Source organism: Galleria mellonella, unplaced genomic scaffold (assembly GCF_026898425.1).
Source record: "Galleria mellonella isolate WM207_F2 unplaced genomic scaffold, CSIRO_AGI_GalMel_v1 utg35, whole genome shotgun sequence".
Taxonomy (NCBI): domain Eukaryota; kingdom Metazoa; phylum Arthropoda; class Insecta; order Lepidoptera; family Pyralidae; genus Galleria; species Galleria mellonella.
In genome coordinates this window covers 2,738,934-2,756,295 of record NW_026442082.1, presented here as the reverse complement: position 1 = coordinate 2,756,295, position 17,362 = coordinate 2,738,934, and the positions used below count along the sequence as shown (strand labels likewise).

General features: G+C 31.8%; 2 protein-coding genes across 6 annotated transcripts in view; one reads left to right on the top strand and one right to left on the bottom strand.

The window, feature by feature from the left end:
• Positions 1 to 17,362, top strand: part of LOC113514504 (uncharacterized) — a 408,650-nt gene that overhangs the window by 92,112 nt on the left and 299,176 nt on the right. The gene's annotated exons all lie outside the window — the stretch shown is intronic.
• Positions 1 to 17,362, bottom strand: part of LOC113514358 (neuropeptide F receptor) — a 91,857-nt gene that overhangs the window by 28,527 nt on the left and 45,968 nt on the right. The window contains exon 1 of one of the 3 annotated variants that reach the window (XM_052896846.1): positions 11,586 to 11,668. The exons of the other annotated variants lie outside the window; for them this stretch is intronic. The gene's annotated coding sequence lies outside the window, so the exon portion shown is untranslated. Of the gene's footprint in view, positions 1 to 11,585; positions 11,669 to 17,362 lie in introns of those variants that run through there. 3 annotated transcript variants of the gene reach the window in all.

The window sequence follows — 17,362 nt, the reverse complement described above, 5'->3', positions numbered from 1 at the left end:
ATTCAATTACTCTGTGGTTTCTCTTCATATATTGTTAATAACTTCTTGAGGAATTTTCGCCTGAACCTATTGTCTTTCATTGACATTTGTAAAATTTACAAATTAAACTTTGGTAATAGAATAAATTAAAGAAATAATTAAATTATTATATAAAATCATTATATCAGTTTATTATCAATGAGAGACTTTGTACAAAAGTCGTTTGCTTGGGTACCTCTGTCCCATTCGTGTTTCAACCGTAAAGCAGTTGTGTTTGCATGGCTGTGTTTCGGTTTGAAGGACGGGATATGGTGTGAATTTACAGGGTACAGAGGAATAACACCTGAGTCCTCAGGAATGGCAACGCATGGGGGGTATCATGGGCGAAAGAGTATACTCTGTTATGTCCATGATACTGCTCATGTCTATAGGCGACGGTTACCACATTTCATCAGGTAGGCCGTCAGCTTGTTTGCCATTTTAAGTTGTAAAATAAATTAATAAATAAATGAAATATTGATTCAAACAGTAGACAAAGTAATTTATAATTTTATTGGCAGTTATCATTAAGGTGATAAGAGTTAACAAACAAACAAATAAACGAACTCACTTTCACATTTATGGATATACTAGCTTTTACCCGCGACTTCATACGTGTAACTGGGATATGTTTACTGACCAGGATAGAAAGTAGCCTATATACTTCTCCATCTCATGTAGTACGTGTATACTAAATTTCATAGTGATTGGTTAAGCTGTTAGGACACCATAAGGTATCAAACAAACTCACTTTCACATACATAATATTAGTACAGATTACAGATTTCACATGTAAGCATTTCTCAGAGGGAATATTTATATTGTTGCAGGCGATGCCTGTCTTTTTCTTCTTCCTATCTTTTACCTATATCTATCTGATAATGCATTTATTTACTTCGCAATATGTTTAAGCAACGTTTATTTTTTATTATTTTTATTTATCAAAAATTCGACGGTTTCCTTACTACTTTGCCTTTAATACAATATTTTATAAAAACCTACTTCCAATATTCAAAATAAATTTAATCATGACTTAAATTCAAATAATATTTAAAGAAATTATTTTTAATAAATGCAACACATTACATTATACATTTGTAACTATGTAAAATAAAATGTTAGTACAAAGAAAACCAATATTTAGTACTGTGCGTTACTTTTATATTGCAAGCTATTCTTTAATTAAAGCTTTAAAAGGATAGAATTTTTATTGGCTGCGTCGATGCAATGTAAAATACAGCAGGAATAGCATGCGCATACAAAATACGTATTTCCATATATTTTCAATACGTACTATTGACATTTATATGAGGACCGAGACAGAAATAAACACTGGTCTAAATTGATTGCATTAGATCTACATATGTACTCAATTTGAAGATAAACAATATAATTTCGTGGGCAAATATGACTAACAAATTTTGACAGCAGATTATGCTTAACTGGGTCATGAGGAAATTGCGGGCTTCACTCGTGTGAAAATGGATATTTTCTATTGCTTATCATCATCATCATCTTCATCATTTTGCACTTATCCCAATTATTTGGGGTCGGCGTTATATGTTTTCCTTTTCCGTTCATTTTCGTGTCCATTTGCAGACGTTTCGAATTTCACTCCTGTTCAGGACATATCGTCTTTCACACAATTTCTGCGGTCTCATAAAATGTATTGTTGTGTATGTTACGAATATATGAACAATATAATATATAACAACATATGTTATAAATAATTTTATTTTAAGTGCATTGTTAAGTTTTATTTAGTAATTGAAATACTGGATTTTGTACTAGATTATTCTTTCCTATTTATTTATAGCAATGTGAAATAATCAAGTCCTTATAATTATTATAGAAATAAAGTTATCTAATACTGATATGATCACTATAAAAAGATAAAATTTATGATAATGTTGTCAAATAGCTACTTCTATACATATTAAAATAACTGACTTGGTATTACATGAGATCTCATAAGTTTTTGTCATAAAAGAACTGGTTGCGAGACTTGACATTATATTTTTGATGGGATTTATTGAAACTTCAATAGGCGAATATATTAAATAAGTGTTAATAATGGGACAGTGCATATAGTGTCATTAAATTAAACTCATACAATTGATGACAGATCTTAATAAAGAGGTGTTAATAGATTTATTTTGCTTGAGAGAATTCAGTAGGCTAAATGATGACAGCATAAAATTATTATGGCAGCTATAAACTATAAAAAATAATTTAAGTCTGATATTTGTGACATGGTCACGTAATCTTTTTTTAAATATATTATAGCTTTTGTTTTTGAGGGCACATAAAGCAGAAATTCGATAAGATATCTGTATGACAATGATCTTTCTGTTTAACGAAGGCGACTCAAAAACTTTTGATACTGGAAGGTGACACTTTCACATGGGAGAGGGGGGATTTCTAGTAGTGGGACCCATGAGTAGCTATATATAAACCATCATATTCAATTCCAGGTAAATTCATCACAATAGGCTAACTGACCTACCTTTTCATTCCCATCAAATAGCATTCACTGGTATTTAACCAACGCATACCATTAGAATAGTCGAAGTTACTATTTCTTTATCATTTATTAAAAAAAAAGACCCTCATATAAGCAATAGTTGTAGTTTTTTTTATTATTTCCATAATTTCGTCATCATCTTCATATCGACTGTTAACTGCTGAACATAGACCTCTCCCTTGGAAGGTTTTGCCAGTAGTTGCTACGCTTGGCAAGTGAGTTGGCAACAAGGCTTTGATTACGTTTTAAAATGGACGCTGCTGCCCACTCTTTGACTATCAAATTTACTTTGTCGTTTGGTGGCCTTTTGTATGCCAAGAATACACACCTCTTCAAAATTGAAATTCCTTCCTTGAAATTAAAATATTCATTAACTGATTAATTATTACTTATTAATTATATATAAAATTAACCAAGTACGTATTTTAGCAAACTTGAAAGCCAATTAAACATCTCACTAGACTCTGATTGCTGTAAGCGTAGTACGTAGTAAGTAGATTATATTAAATTCTCTCGGGAAATCTATGGACAGAGTAATAACAAAGTAATCTATATGCATATAATAAAATTGAAAAAATGTTAAAATCCGAGTCAGGGGGATGTTAGAAGTGCAATAGAATACATCCAGCTTTTTTCAAATTTTTTGATTCTCTGTCTGTTTGTACGGGCTAATCTCCGAAACTGTTAAACCGATTTGAATGAATTTTTGCAAGGTAGTACCATACATCCCCAGTGAACATTTTAGATACTTTTAAACACAGAAAATTAAAGAGTTCCTGTGGTATAGTTAAAAAACTATAATAACTTATACAGCTTAGTACACAACCTACTTAAGTAAAGTCATTTTGACCTAAGGCAAAAAATAAGAACGACACGTCATTTGTTAATTTTGGTCCAATATTCCCAGACATATTTCACTACAATAAGAAACATAAAACTTAAAAATGTTAATCGAAGGAAATAAATACCACGCAAACAAAGCCACAGGCATTAGCTAGTACGTTATAATTTAGTAGCATTCTTTCACTTTATTAATACGTAGACAATTTTTCAAATTATGTGATTATTTGTAATTACAAAATATAAGGGTTCAAAATAGATACATCCAAAGCCCATCACGGGAGGAATGGAGACTGAGAGTGGGCGCGCAGCATATAGTTACCTTGCGCGCCTATAGAGAGTCCTTCGATGGGTCTCTAGTGGTGGTCCCGGTAGACTTCAAAGTGGGAAACCGCGGCACCGTCGCTTTTATGAGATGGGAGGTATATCGTCAGGTTATTTAGCCGGTAGGAGTGCGGTAGTACCCACACGGTTCCTAAGCTGTGTGGGTCTGCATGATGCATTTTTCCTGACGTAAAAAAAAGGTTCAAAATAGAACCGATATAAAATAGATATATGGCGGACTGGTAACCGCAATTTGGCTTTGGGTTTATTTTAAGAGGGACGCTGTTGCCTATCACTTGTACTCCCTTAGTCGCCATGTACGACACCCACGGAAAAGGAAGGGGTGGCCTATTCTATGCCGGGACCAAACACTAACTTTACCTTGTCTTATAGCGTTTTAATGGCTTCTTCAATTTCTATCAAATTTGGTATACACTTACTATATGGGATGGAGCAGGATGTAGGCTACTTTTTATCCCGATCAGTAAACATATCTCGGCCTTACAACACTCGTGGGAAAGCAACAGATGGCAACAATAATCTAATCGATATATAGATATACTGATATCAGTTAATAACTATATTGAGCGAAATATCCTCCCGAATTATAATAATTAGCTTGCATATGCAGAGGCACGAGTGTTTTTGCTGCCGAGCAGCTGTCTTTGTGTAGCTGTTTCTTTTCGTTGGTTGGAATTTGTCAGTAGTGTTATGCCTTCATACTTATAATTCCAAAGATACGAATGCAGAATATTGTCGACGATTTTACTGCAAAATAATTTATCAAAATGTTATAAATTAATAATGGTCTCCTCTATGCCAAGAAATTATGTGTATGTTAAGTGTATGTGTATGTGTGTGTATATGTATATATATATATATATATATATATATATATATATATATATATATATATATATATATATATATGGGGGCCGTCATCTTGTTTGCCATTCTAAGTTGTATAAAAAATAAAAATAATAAATGTATGTGCGTGTATATGTATGTATATACTATTATATATATGTTTATGTTAATCATCTGCTCTCGATTATTTGGTTTGGTTTATTGTGAAAACTTCACTGATTTATGTTATGGTTGTGCATACTATTTTATATGTCTTAAGTACAATACCTGATGTTTCCCTTCTAAAGTAAAATAAAAAAAAAAAATAAAAAAAAAGTAAATTGCCGTGTGATTCCTTCCATTCTTTTCCCGTGGGTGTCATAAGAGGTGACTAAGGGAACTTATTGAACGAGAAATGGACAGCAGCGTCCATTTTCAAATATCACCAAAGCTAACTACGGTTGACTATCCGCTTGCCAAGTGTGGCAACTACTGACAAAAACCGAACTGACAGTTAACAGTCGATATGATGATGATGACAAAAAATAAAGTTTACCAAATTTCTATCAAGTTATTTCTAGTTCAAAATTAGGCTGTCATATTGATATGGGCGATACCTATTATCTGTTACACAATTAAAAACATCTGCATGGTAATTAGCAAGCAGATGTTTTTAATTATTCTTATTATTAGGGGGGCGTAAGTGTATTAATTTCACTGATAATATTTATAATGACAGCTATTAAATTAATAATATTCGATAATTTAATCTTCTGCATTTGATATCGTATTTGGTTTTTAAATTATGTAATTATTACTTTATTTGCGTAGGTAATTTGAAATATTTTTGATTATGTTAAGGACATATGGGTATTTAAATGCAGTGTAAGATAACCGCCACAATAGATAGAGTAACAACCTCAAATGCATTGCAGGGAGTCAGTGAATGCGGGGGGCTCAGGATCGTTCCTTATGGCAGTCTATGTGGGACGCCCATGTTCAGCAGTGGACAGACAATGGCTGAGAAGAAGAAAAAGTATTAGTATATTAATTTTAATGATAATTCAAATATAATTCTTTTTGTATTAAATATTAGACTATTTTTATTAAATATTACAAACATTTGATTTCGACGGTAGAATATTTTTGTCAAAGGATGCTGACGATTTCAATTTCATTTTGTATTCACCAAAATAAGAGAAGGAAAACTCAATATAACACCCTGTATTAATATTTTTAGTTAGAGTTTTAATATATATCGTCTTTTCTTTTTGAAATCTCATTCTCAATAATGGATGTTAATATATTTTTTTTGTGAGGCGGTTAGTGTTCCATATCATACGGAGAGATTGAGGGCAGCGGCCACGTCTGCGATGCTATGTACTGATTGTGCGCAGGCTACTACAAACAAGCATACGGTTCGTCTGATGGTAAACGGGGTTACCGTAGCCTATGGACGGCCGGAATACTAGGCATATAACGGTCGCATTGCCAACCCTTTAAAATCTTTATACGCCCTTTTTGAAGAAACAGAAAAAAGGTTATGAAAACAATGTTCAAACAGATACTCGCGTAAAAATCCTTTCTTAGCGAAAACTAAACACTTAAATAACTTTATAAACCTATGTACAAAGTTTTAAATTAAATTTCTGGAAACTTTGAGACTCATTAGTGAAGTATTTGTTTCTGAAACGGTCTTGTTTATAAGCTGACTTTGATCCCCGTATAACGTTATCCACCAGAACTGGACTTCCTGCCTTGTGACTACATCATCCTGAGCAAACACAGAGACGACATGGTCCATGAATTACGACCAACTAACTGTAAAGCGAACTTTCCACTCTCAACGGTTTTTTTTTTACAGAATCAACTGTGATTTTTATGCAACTTAGAATGCAATTAACATTTAAGAGTAATATGTATTTCTTGCGAGCCCCCAATTTATGTCTATGACATAACTTTTTTATTCTCTCTGGTCTGTCAATTTCTAATAGTGACTCTCTCCGTATTTTTTTATGCCACTTACAATAGCAAACAAGATGACGGCCCACCTGATGGAAAGCGGTAACCGTCGCCTATAGACATGAGCAGTACCATGTACGTAACAAAGTATAGTGTTTTGCCCGTGATACCCCCCATTCCGATATGTAGCCGGAAGTCACAATCTATCTATTTGTTATTGTATATTTATTGTTGTTGTGGCTGTTAGTATATATTTTTATTACTTATTACTCTCAACGGTTGGTCGCACTAAGCCAACTCAGTAAGTTCCTTTTTACTTTTTTTTATTTAATAAAAATTCAAGATTATACAAAAAAATATAGTAAAATTGATATATAGCAATTTTTTTGAAGTCTGTTCACTGACAGACGCGCCGTAAATTACATTAACCGTTATTAACTTCATTATTTTTTATTATCGAAACACAAAGAGGGAAAGTAGGCGTGAAAAGAATATTAATAATCCACAACTTTCTCGGGGAAATCCTTCTTTTTATTCCAACCAAGAAAAGCCTGGTGTAAACAACACAATATTCTTTTATATTTTATGCATCCTATGATCTTATGAATAATAAAGCCCGCTAAGTTTACTTCATGAAAGTTGGGTTCTAGCGGTCGTAATTTATGATACATATTTTAGTAAGCCAAGCTCGGTTATTGACAAGTATATTTTGCTCTGCAGAAAGACATTTCAATTGTAAAATTATTATTATTATATCAGCTGTTTACTGTCCGCTGCTGAACATAGACTTCGCCAGCAAGAGTTTTGCTAGTAGTTGCCACACTTGGTTAGCGGATTAGCAACCGTAGTTATATTTCGGTTATGTCTTAAGAGAGATTCTGATGCCAATACTGCGATCAGTACGTACACACATAATACTGATAAGCTATAAAGTGTTACAGAGGCTTATTTTATGGAAAATATTTTAATTTAGAACGCGGAATTGTGTGCACAGATTGATAAATTTTAATGAATGAAAGAATGAAATCTTCTTATTGTTCCCTTCAAAGAATTATAACAGATTATAAAGATTAACAACAGGTACACAAAAAATAAAATACAAAATATTACACAAAAGCAAGATAAAGCGGCAACAATGGACGGTCTTATTTTACTTCGCAAAGAAATGTGCCAATCTTCAATCAAAAAAATGTAAACATTTAATTACCATTTAATTAATCCCTATTGATTATAAGAAGAATTGTGCAGATCAGTTCAGAATTGGCAACGCAATCACGTAACATCTTTGAAATTTCCATCTTTTGAAAGTCACTTAAAAATGAGTTTTAATAACAATAATTTAAGATTGTGTTCCATAAAAAATTACGACTTCTATTGTAGTAAAATTTAATATTGATTTAAAAACGAAACTACTGTACCAATTTTAAAAAAAATAACCATTGGACCAATCTACTCGTATAAGTATACTTTCCCGATAAAAAATTTCCAAGTGAGTGTATAACTGCCGATATTTTTCTTTTATTTCATAACTCAGGGCAAACGAGCATGCAGTTCACCTGATGGTAAGTGACAACCGCCGTCCATGATCACCCGCAGTACCAGAGGCATCGCAGGTGTGATACCGGTCTTTTAAAAAGGAATATGCTCTTTTGAAGGTCTGGTTATAAATATTACGAGGTAACAAACATAAAAAAATATATCTGAATTGAAAAGTTCCTTCTTTTTGAAGTCGCTTGAAAATAAATATAATTTAGTTATTACTTTACTACCCTTTAATCTAATCTGGAATTTATTTAAAAGGAACCCTAAAAAGTCTTATCAGTTTTTACTACCATTCAGTAGTCCGTATTAAATTCTATACATTGATATCAGCTAAAAGCCACCCTTATCAACACGCAGAAATTCAGTATGGCGTCACTACACAAATATCAGTTTTACAGTACTGTGATTTATGTATGCGTAGTTTTTATTTTTTTCTATTTTTCTACCATTAGTATGCATGAGATCAAAACGTCCGGATGATTGACTATTACTAGTAAAGTCTCTACAACCTTCCTTGTTGGGTTTACACCAATATTTTCATATATCTTCGTTGCATCCCGAACATGACTAGTTAATTTTAAACTTTCGCGTTATTTACACTTATTTAAAATTTTTAGGTACCAGTAAAAGCTTTTACATCGCGTTAAATCCCGATTGGGTATTTAAAATATGCTACATGATAGTTCTGAATGGTTAAAATCATTAGTTTGAATGTTTGTTTCTAACACTTTATTGTACAGTAAACTCTTAAACTACAGGATACGATATAGGACAGGACTCGTCCAAACTGTGAAATGATTGCGCCGAATGAATGAATAAAACATGACAATATTGCCATTTATTATGATAATTTATGATATTTTTATTCTATTACTATGCAAAATACTTAGCCAGGTTCGGAGTTTCTTTGCGTGACAGAATCCGAAACGAGGATATTCACAAAAGAACCAAAGTAATCGACATAGCCCGAAGGATAAGCAAGCTAAAGTGACAATGGGCTGGTCACATAATTCGAAGAATCGACAACCGATAGGGAAGAAAAGTTCTTGAGTGGCGATCTCATACAGGCAAACGCCAGGCAACCCCAACACTAGATGAAGTGATGACGTCAAAAGCATTATAGAGAGTCAGTGGATGCAAGTGGCTCAGGATCGTTCCTTGTGGCAGTTTATGGGGGAGGACTATGCGCAGCCGTGGATGGATAGTGGACGGATGATGTGGATTATTATGATTACGCAAAAGTTGAGATGATATTTCTTATTGTTTCACGTTTAAATAACTAAATGAATTTGAATTAAATGTGGTGAATGGGTAATTTATTTATTTACCTCATTATTGCACCAAAAACATAAACAATGACACATAAACAATTCAAGTGTAATACAGTAGCATGAAGTACTGATTAAAATATACAATATAAAGGTACAAAAGGCGATCTTATCGCTAGGGCAATCTCTTACCGACAACCTTTGGTTAAAGAACATATAGAAGTGGGTAGGTTTTTTTTTTCATTAGGTTCAGTAGGTTAGTAGGTTTCATTTATATCTTAATTTAATAAAAAAGATACTTTATATAATGTTTCACTTAGGCAAAGCCATGGGATATAGCTACAGCTACATGGTTGTTACTTTAAATAAACTACAACTAAAGTTTTAATAGGTATTATCAGTCTAATATATCTACCTCTTTTAATAAAATGACGTGACTTCCCAGTTATATAATCAAGAAATAAACTTCCAAGACTCCACTCAACTTATACAATTTCTTGTTTCCTTTGATCACTCTTGTAATAATTAAAATACCAAAATTGGCTTTATAGACGATTGATATTTCATTTTAATTGAATTTCAGAGAGGAATATAATACATGTTAATATTTAGTATATATGTCAATATTTCAGTTATATATTATATGTATTTCCAATCATATGTAGTTTTCCCTAGAGACTATTTTTTAAAAAGTATATATGGTTTCTTGAATATACCCTTCGTGATGCAGGCGTTATATATGACAGTTTATATATATATATATATATAACAAATATGACATTTAAACCTATATATATATATATATATATATATATATATATATATATATATTTGGTCATCATACGTCCGTATATATTCGATATATCTCTTTCGTAATTCTTCTTTCATCCATCCTCTCCAATATATCAATATTTATATATATAGGGTTATATATTGTACATATTTCACAATTTTATTTTTTGTATTTGATAAAGGTACATGTACTTATTTTCCTTAATATTTTACGCTGTTAACTTTCTTAATTATACAATACTATCATACCTACTTGTACAACAATTACTCTATTACCCTAAGGTCGTCTTGAAAAGATTGCTCTCAGCAATAAGACCGCCTTACTGTACTTATACAGCTGTATCGTTGTGTTTGTAAAATATCTTGCTTATTTCCTACATTATATAATGCAAATAAAGTATACTCATTCATTCATTCATTCATCAATGTTTATAAACAATTATAAGTACTTATTTTGTAATCATATTTTGTAAAGTTTTGCTTGTAACATTATGTATGAGCCAGCCGACACAGATTGATTGATCACTGCCAAAATATTATTCTTCAACACATTAACACTCGGTTGGTAGACCTAAATATTTTTCCCATAAATAATAACATCCAATTTGTAAAATGAAAATAAAAACGGAACTCTGCACTGTGTCAAAATTATCTTAAATTGATTACTGAAGTGAGAGGGAACATAAAATTTATGTTCAGTACGTACGATGTAAAATTTTGCTCCACAAAACATAAAAAAGTCACTTCAATTTTATTACCATAAAATGAATATAATAAAGTCATGGATGCGAACCCTTTTGCAATCTTTTACATACTATAAAAATTTAATTAAAGTATCAAAAAAGAAATTAAATACGAATTAATTAAATTATTGTATTAAGTATCAAAATTGGTCGTATGTATAAATATTAAAAATATTTTAATAAATACAGTGGAACAAAGTAGAAGTATATATTTAATAGGGATGGGTAATATAATATATAGCAATATCTATATATTTTGGTTACAATAGCTATATACTGGTCCAATAACAAATATGTTAAAATTCTGTTATTTGATTATGTTCTGTTATCGGATCGATATCCATATTACTTATGCCAAATACGAGATTTAAACATTAATTAATTAGAATTAAAATTCTTCTATTGATATTATAAGAAAACACTTATACTTTTTACAAAAAAGGTTTTGTAATAAATGCCTGATTGGTATCACCGTTTAGGGCATTTTCATATATATATATTTTTACACTATTTTCAAAATTCTTCTGGTCGCCTATAATAAGGGGCTTTACGATATTTTTGGGATAAAAAGGAATAACGTATTCGTACACGTATTCATAGTTCAAATAAATCTACAGTTAACTTATTTTAAAGTTAACCTTATATTATAACTATGAAATCAAACTAATCTAGTTACAAACCAATCTCGCCGCATTCTAGGTAATCATAATGGGCTAACTGACCTACCTTTTGTCCCCACCTATTATTTTATACTGGTACCCCGCTAGCAAACACCATTAGCGCAGGCGGGGTTACTATTCCATTATCACCTATAAATAAATGTTACATAGTAAATAATTAAAGATTGGGGCTCTACAAAAAACCGATGTTAGCATCTTTACATTTAGTATACCAATATTTTATTATATTTGTATTATAACATAACTGTTGTCTATAAATAAATGTTATTTCCGGAATGATTATTTACCCGCCAAAAATAGTAAAAAACTTAAAGTCTGTATTTTAATTGCAAAGTTGTGTAACTGTTAATACACGAGTTGGATTTCCCTATAATGACACGAGTTTTGTTTCATAACCACCGACCTCTTAAACCGACTTCATTGGTTTAAAAACTAAACAATGACAAATGAATGATAAAGTTTAGATACAATAAAAAGTAGTCACTTCAAAATATCAATTATAAACTGATTTAATGATAATTCTATAACTTCATGTCGTAGTCTCCAAGGACAACCTCGGCAAGAAGATTATTCCTCAACCTGTTTGTTAGAAAGAGGAAATTTTCCTGCACCCTACAGCGTGACCAAAGTTTCAAAGTGTGGAAGAAAATTGGAGTAAATTCCCTAGTGAAAAATAAATTCAATATCAGCTTAGAGTATTAGGGATTACTAACAACTCGTCCCGGCTTTGTGTGGGTGCAAATTATATACACAGACCTTCCATAAAAATAAAACCAGTATCAATATCTGTTGCGTTTATTTCTAGTAAACTGATATACAGATAATATTATTTTATGCTATTTATTATGACATAAAAAAATATAAATACGAATTACGCAATTACAATGTGTTGTTAATTTAATAAAATTTATATAAATTAAATTACCAATGATATATCCTAATAATATTATAAACGCAAAAGTATTGTATTGTAAAATCTTTATTGTACAGATTTTATATGGTTAATACATCAAAAGATTAAAAGTTTTTAATGATGGATAGTTGGATGGGTGAATGCTTGGTACTCTTTCACGCAAAACATACTAAATGGAATTCATTAGAAATTTAATTTGGTACAAAGGTGGACTGTATCCTAATAATCTATCCAAGTATCCCAAGTATTCAGTCCAAGTATCCAAGTATCCCATGTGCTAAGGATAGTGGATATAAAAAGAATTACAAAAGAGATTTATAGGCGACGTGCTGAATAAGGGCCAAATTAAAAGTATCTGTAACCGGGGAGCGTGTATGAAAAGATTAATAAATGTGAAAGAAGCAAAAGAGGTCTGTTTGAATCGAAGCATTTGGCGTTCCATTGTTCCAGAGTACTGCCTCTCCCTATGGGAAACAGCTGCGACAGATATGTATGTATGTATTTTCTGAATTAATTTAATATCAAATTAGGGATAGTAGCATTTTGGTTTTATGAGTAATATTTTTAAATGACTATAACTATTCGTAAATTTATTTTAAGAATGGTTTTAATTTCGTTCTATAAATATATGTTTATGACCAATATATGCATATTTAGTATATTTTTAATACAGTCTAATGTATGAGTAAATGTCATAATAAATTAAATTAAAATAGCCGTCCCTCATTGGGTATTTAGCTGTTAGTCCGCCATTTTGTCCACTTAGGTAAAAAAGGTTAAGTGCAGTTTGAGTTCGCATAATGAGATCCGTAGAGAAATTTTAAATTTTGTGGTCTAAAAACATTTAATTTTATTACTAACATTACAGACATTACAGGCATAGTAGTAATGGTAGTCTTGGTTTCATTATTTGTGATTTTTCATAGGTTATTGGGAATGGGTCAACCCTTCCTTTCCTATGGGTGTCGCAAGAGACAACTATAGGAACTTAATATTCGAGGGATGGGCAGCAGCGCCCTTCTTAAAACATTACCAAAGCTTAACTGCGGTTGCTAACCCGCCTAACAGCGTGGCTGATTAAACCCCTATTATGGGAAAGGTATTTGTTCAGCATTAACGTTTTATTAAAGTAAATCTTAATGATTTTTACAGTAGTTCTGCGCTATTTGTATAAATCTAATAGAATCCACGAACTTTTAGGTTATAGACTGAGTTCCCTGTCAAGCTTTTTCAAAGAGGCTACGGCATGGAGTTCCTTAAAAGATAAAGAGGTTTTTTTAGGATCAGGGACGCGCGCATAATACTCCTGGTATTGCTGGTATTCATAGGCTACTGTAACAAAAAAATCTAGCAGGCTGTGTGAGGAGCATACTTGTACCATATCACCGCTAGACAAGACTAAGAACCTTATATTCCTAGATGTATATCTGATTAAAAATTATCCTATATTTTAATTTAGTACGAATCATATACATTCACAAAATTTCATTAAAATGGGTTGAGCAGTTTAGTGTGTTCGAATACTGAACATAACGACACGTGATTATTCTAAAAGTAATAATGAAGGTCAAATATTATTTTATAACATTAAACAGCCCAATTTGCTATCGTTTAAGAAACTTCCAGTCGTTTAGTTGTATACCTAATGGCAAAATGGCGGCATTATTTTGCTCAAGTTTTGCAGGAAATAAAGGAAAGTTTCAAGCAGAAGTTTGCTCAACTTATGTTTTTAGTTTATTAATACGCGTATTATATTATTAAAGTTAGTAAAGTGAGAGGTATAGAATTTCAAGATTTAAGGTATTTATACACGCACACAATAACATATCATGTTTAAACTTTTGGAGAAAAGTGACTAGATGGACTAAGTCTATTCCTATTGAGGTATACACAATAAAATTGTAAAGAGAGCTGGACATGGGATAGTATTATATTATATGTATATTATATGTATTATAGGTTTGCGAGCTCCATCTTAGACCACATTATCGATTTCCACCAGGTGATATCGTGACCAATCGCAGGACTCTTCAAGAGTAACAAAATATACATAAAACACTAAACTGATTTTGATGGAATTTTAGAGTACTGTTAAGTGCGTAACTCGATCTTATACAATATGTTGCTAGCAATGGGGCTGTTAGACCACATTACTAATAATCTCTTTGCACTCTAATGCTGAATGATGCGATAGGTAATGATGAAAGAATGACAGTTAATTCATCGTGACAAATTCGACAAGAGTCAACCACAATGGCAAACCATTAAGTGGTTAATTCTTGTAATAAATTTGTAAGGAAGACTATCAGTTTTAAAGTCGGGTACGTATTCAATCTGCTGGTTGTAAAATGAATCCTTTATATCAGTCAAAAGGCCTTTATTTGGATAGTTAAATATTTTATTGCTACTCCTGGACCCTTAGTTTTAGGGTTCTGTACCTCTCTGACTACATTTTTTGTTTTTTCCTATATGTATTTTCATTTTTATTTACGTTTTAGGGAACAAATGAGCATGCAGCTTACCTGATGGGAAATGATGTTATATCATCATCATCATGTCAGCTGTTAACCGCTGAATATAGGCCTCCTCATAGGAGGGTATTTTACCTGTAGTTGCCACGCTTGGCAAGAAGGTTGGTAACCGCAGTTAGCTTTAGTAATTAAGTTCCCTTAGTCACCTCTTACGAACATCTCCGGGGAAGGACGAAGTGGCCCATTCAATACCGATAATGCACGGCATAATTTTATACGCGATAGAAGAAACAATGGTATATTTCATTGATGTTCCTACTTCTTTAATCCGAGCGTACTTAGAAACGATCAAATAAGTATTTATTAATAAGTCTCTCGTTTGAACGAGCTTCGTTTAATTTTAAATTTCAAAGAACATACTCCATGTAAACACGTATATTCCGCTGTAAACGTTTAAACAAACCAGGCTCTGAAAAGAGAAAAAGTATAAGAAGTCCGACCAACTTTTAATAAACGAGTGTAGCTAGCAATTTTGAGGGAACATTATGTAATAATTAATGTTGACTCTTACGTTGTTGTTTAATTTTGTGAAAATATTAAAAACGATACATAGAAAAGAAAGTAAATTGAGCATTAATTAAAAATTCGCTGTGTAAACATAATTTGACCTCACTGGTATGGCAGTTTAACATGCTGTCTCTCCTTCCGACGACTGCGAGTTCGATATCCGCACAATAAAAATACATTGCATTCATGAGTACGTTTGTCTGCATTTGTCTCGGTGTTTAATATACAGCGTTAACTTAAAATCATTACAATAATTTTAATGGTGTATTATACGATGTAAACTGATTTTTTCTCAAATAAACATATGTTAAACAAAAGGAGAAATAAGGAAATTCTTCATGTTAATGTGGCAGGTTCAGAAGCTGCATTATCAGCGGGTAACATACGTTATATTATTTTAGAAAATTCTTTCTATCCGTGCGAAACTGGGCCGAATCTTTAGTAATTTATATAAAAAAAAATAAAGTATTTTTTTAAGTTCCTTAAATTTTCCTTATTACATAATTAATTTTATAATTAACAAAAAGTGTCAAATGCGCAAAGTCCATGACTCATTATATAAGATCTGCTTAATTTAGGCCAAGATGACGTTGTAAACCTGTGTGTGTGGCAAAGAAAATATGTTTTCGATGGTCTTCTTTGCCCGTGTTTTTGTAGTTATGTCATCAATTCTGCATTATTATTGATAGGTATTTATAAAATCAATGAGTTTTACTCCCTCGTTGGTTCTAAAATAATTGAACATGTTTTGCCGATATCTTAATAATCTTAACACTATATACAAATTCAAAATTGCTGTTTAAAAGTATCGTTTAGAAAAAATTTATAGGTCTTATATGGGAATGGGCATTAAACTTTATAATAAAAGGCTCAAGGATAAGTTTAAAACTGTTATTAAAAAAACATTTAATAAAGCCTATTACACACTAAACGGATACTTGAATTACAAATGTGCATAGAGTTATAGAGTCGACAAAGCACGGACATTTAACAATCATGTAATTTTAGACATAATACATTTAAATAGATACTATGTATATTAACAGAGACTTGTAAGAGCAACTGTTGAGTTATTTCGGATTGCTTGCGGATTCTTCTCAACAGACAGACAGAAAAAAAATTACGATTTAAAAGTGCTTGTAAAGAAGTCTATTTAAGTAAAGATGATTTGAATTTGATATTTGACGTTTCTCTATAGTGTGCAAAATGTAATTGTTGCTCTCAAATTAATACAGACCCATATATATGTACAGAGTACACAGTAAAAACCTACGCAAAAAGTTTCCACCAAATACAATGACACGAGGTTCTATTTCAGGATTTTGATTTTCTCTACTTCCCTTTGACTTGTTCTTACTCAATGAAATGTAATATTCACCTCAGCACTAAAATGTTTGTAGACAAATTTTATTCTCATTATCAAGTTTAAATCAGTAAATAGTAAATTAGAAACCTTACTTAAATATTACCTTTTTATGATTATTAAGAAATAATCAAGATGAATACTTACTTAGGTATTAATAATATCTGTACTGATTCATTAAAAAAAAAAAAACATTAATGTCATATTACCTTTCTACTGTAGCACGATTAAGATTATTATCATTGTATTTACATTGGGCATGGGTAATATAATATGTAGTCCGGCATAGAATAGGCCACCCCTTCCTATCCTGTAGATATTGTAAGAGGCGACTAAGGGAGGGCGAGGGATGGGCAGCAGCGTCCCTCTTAAAACATCTCTAAAAGCCTGATTGCGGTTACCAATTCGCCTGCCAAGCGTGGTAATTACTGGCAAAACCCCCAAAGGGGAGGCTTATGTTCAGCAGTGGACAGTTAAAGGCTGATATGGTGAATATAATATGGATAGCG